The 5,393-nt window shown below is 39.2% G+C and overlaps 1 long non-coding RNA gene across 1 annotated transcript; it reads left to right on the forward strand.

Annotated features, from left to right (window-relative positions):
• Nucleotides 1-4,409: 4,409 nt before the first annotated feature.
• On the forward strand, nt 4,410-5,133 carry LOC131656495 (uncharacterized). Its single transcript, XR_009300127.1, has 2 exons — nt 4,410-4,617; nt 4,739-5,133. It is a non-coding gene; the product is annotated as an uncharacterized LOC131656495 (long non-coding RNA).
• Nucleotides 5,134-5,393: the final 260 nt, after the last annotated feature.

A 5,393-nucleotide genomic window follows, 5' to 3' on the forward strand; every position in this document is an offset into this window, starting at 1 on the left:
CCACGGGCACAGGTTTTGATCCTCCATTAGCAACAATGGTCGGAGTATCCTTGGTCAACTTAGCAACACTTTGTCTGAGCTCTTCTTGCCCTTGAACAACAACATGGAGAGTCTCAAAGAGTTGGGTCATCCTTTCCCCCATAGCATCCAAGTCCTTACGAAGTTCAACCTGATTCTGTTCAAGGCGGTCCATGATTCTCTTCTGATTAATCCTTGTATGATACAGATGTAGGGAAGTCAAATTTGTTGATGAAGCAGAAATCTGGATTGAAAGGACCCCAATTAGCTTCTGATGCGGAACCATGAAATGCATGATATGAATGCAATGTTTCATTTCCGAGGAATCCTAAAGTCTTTTCACACACTTTTCTTTTCATTTTTTCTTTTGAAACCAAAGCTTTCTTTTTTATAGAATATCTTTTCTCTTTTTTTTTGCTTTTCTATTTCCTTTTTTCTTTTTCTCTCTTTTTTGGAAATAGACTTTAGGATCCCTCATAAATGAAGTGGATAAAGCAATGATGTTATGCAATGTAAAAGCATGGGATCAAGGGTCCACATGATCTGAGTAACCACCACACAATCCTCTGAATAACTGATGTGAAGCTTCTGTACAGGCCAAGTGTCACAGGATCAAAGGTTCGACGCCTTTTTGAATACCAGAATATCAAACACCATGAGAACAGACCAAATAAAGGTCCGACCTCAAATATGAAGAAGCAATGGTATGTAGGAGCCAAGGTTTCCTGTCCCACCCCAATCTCACGGGTATGAAGTCTAGACACGGACAAGTGGTCCCTAATGGTCACTAGGGTCTACAGTTCCCATGGGGTACAAAGTGTTTGAGGCAACAAGCGTGCCAGACACAGTGTTCCATGAAAGAACCTCGCCCAGTTGTGGTACCCCATGTCAAGCTCGATCGTAGCAAGAGCCACGGGAGTCAACATGAGCATCCACGCTAATCCTATGTGTCACAGGCCTGGGTAGTGGGCCTTTTACCTCACACAAACCCCCCACCTACAAAACAAAGCAGAAAAATATGTGGTCCCCACGGGGACCCATAATATAGTCCAGATGCATGATGTGCAAGCAGAAATAAGCATGACATGCAAGCAGAAAAGTAAACATGCAACATATATACAAGATATAGACATAAAAACAACAAATAAACACCCAATAAAATAAAACAAACAAAGGCTAGGATCGACTTGCTTAGGTAGTCCCCAGCAGAGTCGCCAGCTGTCGCACGCTCGCGAAAAAAGAACAGAGTCGCCACCAATATATTTATCCCATAAGGGAAAGGAATATCAGAAAACCTAACAAGGGAAGGAACAAGGTCTTGCGACCAGAGAATCAAGGTACGGGAGTCGGTTACGCAAGGGGAAGGTGCTAGCACCCCTCACGCCCATCGTACTCGATGGTATCCACCTATGTTTGTTTCTATCTAAAGGGTGTGTACTATGTCTATGTCTACATGCGAATGAATGCAAAAGAAATACGGGGAAAAGAAGGAATTATTTACAAGTGTGCTCGTTCAAGCCCCGCGACTTGATGCCTACGTATCCTTTTTAGGAATCAGAGCGCCGTAGTTCGGCTCAAGATTTTCTGTTTGTTTTTGTGTTTTTTAGTTGGGCGGAGTTAACGCTCGCGCTCTTGCATAAGGGGACAGCCTAGGATGCAATAGAGCGGAGATAACAATGCCCTTAAGAAAAGGAGATGAGAGAGACTTTGAGTGTTTCGAGGAAATCCCTTAAGCAAGGGAAACTCGAGTTACTCTTCGGTTTGTGTCTTTTAGAAGTTGGGAACTTACGCCTGAATGGGACCCTTAAGCAAGGGAGATCCAAGCACTCGAACATTCCCTTAAGCAAGGGACGTTCAAGCTTCCATTCCCTTTTTAAGAATTTTCACTTTGATTATTAATGTTTTAAGTATTTTCTTTGTATTTTTTATGGGATTTTATTTGAGTATTTATTAGATGTTTTATGTTGTAAAAGAAAAAGAATGAGAAGAGGGAACTATTCCTAATTTCTAAATCTATGTTATTATGGTCTAAATCTAAAGTTATGGTAACAAAATCCTAAAAGGAGCATACTAATGATATTAACAATGTAGGCCAAAAATATGGCCAAAAACAAGTAACAAAAATCACATGACAATTATACAAAAATGACATGGAAATGGTACAAAAGCAATTCAAGCATTAGTGCAAAATTAAGCTAAAAAAATACTACTATTTTTATGAGTTTTTAAAGTGGGAATTTAAATGTCAAAATTAACCTAAAAATCTAACATTTTTTATGGTGATTATTTATTCTAAAAATGTGACCAAAATATGTGATTTTTATAAGCTTTTTAATGTCTAAAAAAAAAAGAATAAAACTAAGTAAAGAAAACTAAAATCTATCTACTAAGCATGGGCTAGGGGGTGAATATTGAATTCAGTGGTGCAGTTCAGACAATAGGCACCTGGCCCAAACAGAGGAGGCCCAAAGATTTTTTGTGTTGCAAAATATATGGTGTGTGGGCCTATGGGGGGTGCACGCGCAGCAAATCGTGTAAGGCCCAGTAGCATTGTTTTTGTACAGATTTTCCTTACGGCCAAAAACTGAGTGTGACATTGGGCTTAAGGGGTGAGAAAGCATTTTCGGCCCAAGGTTATTATTGTGTAGTAACAGATTTTTTGAAAGAGATAGGCCGGGGGGTGCGGACAGTAATCCGCATGGTTATGGCCCATGGTTTGTTGAGTTTAATCCAATTGTTTATCATTTTTATTATTAGAATTTTATATTGAATTAAAAAAATGAATTAAATAGAAACTAAAAAATAATAGGAATGAAAAGGGGATTAGGGTTTTATTACTTGTGACCCCTAAGCTTCTCACGTTCCTCTCCATCTCTTCTCACGAACAAACGGCGCGGCGGCATTGCCTCGATTCCCTCCGTCTCCGATGATCTTTCCGGCCGCTCACTCCGTTTCGACCTCATCTTCTCTTGTGATTTTCGATGTTCACGCGTTCTTACGGTTGGCGGTGATAATGATGGATGCGATTACCGGTTGAAGATCGGAAGAACGTCGCGATGCTCTTAATACGCAAAGATGAGGATGATTATGTTGGAGGTTGAATTGAAGTGTTGATGATGGTGAGAATTGTCGTCGTTTGTGCAGCTCGATGAAGAAGATGACGCGATGAAGATGCGTTGACAGAGTTTCACGAACTTGTTTGGAGCAGAGATGATGAATATCGATGATGATGAAGAGCTGAGAGTTTTTGGATTGATGTTGTGAAGAAGATCGATTGGAGATGAAGGCTGAGTAGTTGTTGAAGGCGAATGGTGGAGGTAGTTTGAAGAATTGATCTCAAGCAAACTTCTTACAGGTGAAATCTTAGTTCTTCGCTTCTCTGTCTTTGCTCTTTATTCACGATTCCTCTTCTTTCTGCTAAGCTTCTGTTTTGGTTGTTTGTTGCGAGATTGAGAGAGAGAGAGTTGAAGATTGAAGGTGATTGTGGTGATGGTGATTTGCGGAGATCGTATATTGATGAATGTGGAGAGTGAAGATGAAGAGAGGATGAATGGGGAATTGAGATTGAAGAACTGAGAAACTGATGATGATGAATGGGATTGCAGAAAGATTGTTGAAGATGGGAGAAAAAATGGTTGAAGAAGGTGGTCGAAGAAGAAGATTGAAGATGGTGATGAAGTGAAGAGATGAAGATGATGATGAAAATGGTGAATGAAGTGGTGACCGTGAAAATGGAGGAGCCAGATCTGTTTTATAGCCTTTGAAGATGAAGAGAAGCTCAGGTTCTAAGGTGAGTTTGTTACTGATTTCTCTTCTGAATTTTCTGTTAGATGGTTTGTAGAAGTTAGTTTTTTCTGTTTTGGAAGTTTGCTTAGCTGGCATAGTTAGTTATGGTCAGTTAGGTGGTTAGAGCTGTTAGGAATTTTCTATTTTCTGTTATATGTTAGTTATTTTTTCTGTTGAGAATCGGTTGAGAGAAGTTGTGAAATTCTGTTGGCTAAGCTGGAAGTTAGAGTCAGTTGAAAATAGTGTGGATCTGATTATTTGCAATGGAATTGACTGTATGCATTCTATGTGAATTTGAAGTAGATTGTGTGGTCTGAAAATGTGTAACTGTTAGGATGATTGGTTTAATATTGAATGTGTATCTGTGCCGTTTTCTTTTCTTGGAATAAGTAGCAGCAATTTTAGTTTGAGGAGGTCCTTCTTTATTGATATGAAGCTGCAATGGTGATTGGTGTAGGCTGGCTTGTGCTGTTATTTGTATATTTCGGAGTCGACTCGGTTTTAATTGCTGGAACTGGGGAGCGTTTGCAGGGATCATTGTAGCGAGTTCTTTTTCTTTATATTGCAGGGAACCGGTGCTTCAGATGGATTTGGCTCGGCTGTTTTGTTTAGCGTGAATGTTGGACTGGGGTTTGTACTGGACTGGTTTTTTATGTGGATAGGTTAGCTTGGCTATGCTTAATGTGCAGGTCTTTTATTTGAAGGGTTTAATTGTGTACAGGGCTGTTTTGTATTGTTTTTTGGATTGGATTTTGAATGATGCAGGGATTTCTAAGACAGGTTCATAAGTAGCATGAGTGTCTTCTTTTGAATGTATGCTGGCTGAACTTGTATTTTTATGAACCAAGGCTTATTTCAAATATGTTTTGGAGTGTATGTGAATTTATATGTATTTTCTGATAAGGTTTTTTTTTTATTTGTGCATGGTGATTAGCTTGGTTAAAGGGGCTGCCATGTATGTTCACAGTATGCAGGTCTTGGAATTTATGGCTGCCAGTTGGAAGTACAAAGAGGAAATTGAAGGTGACTTGGAGTCTGGGTGTTGTCGTCACGTGGCATTGGTTTTAGAAAGCAGGATGAAGATTGGAATATGGCTAAGGATTATGAAAATGAGATATTAGCTTAGACTTAGACAATAGAAAGTCTCCTTGTAATTTTCTCTCTTTTGTAAGGATGATGATGTAAAGATCTTCAGGGTTTTGCCGAACCGGCTCATGAAAGTTTTCACATGATTTGTTTTGTGAATGGGAGTGTATTTTTGTATGACTTTTAGCATATGATATAACTTGTAGCCCGAGTCAACAAGACGAGCTCCCTTTTATTTTCCAATTTGAGAGTTGTTCTATGACTTTCCACTACTTGGATTCAAAGTCCAATCATCCCAGCTTACACTTTAAATCTTTCAAAATGAAATCAGGCCACGAACTCGCAACAGAAGGAACCACTTTAACAAGTGGCTCGTAACATAACCATCCCGTGAATTATTTGCTTTAAATCAATCCCATTTGATTAATTGTATTTTCCAAAAGACTTAAGCCGTTCACAACTCCTTGGATAACATTTCTTTTGAGGAAATAAATAAGCTTGTG

The sequence above is a fragment of the Vicia villosa genome, linkage group LG3 (assembly GCF_029867415.1).
Source record: "Vicia villosa cultivar HV-30 ecotype Madison, WI linkage group LG3, Vvil1.0, whole genome shotgun sequence".
In the NCBI taxonomy this organism is placed as follows: Eukaryota; Viridiplantae; Streptophyta; class Magnoliopsida; order Fabales; family Fabaceae; genus Vicia; species Vicia villosa.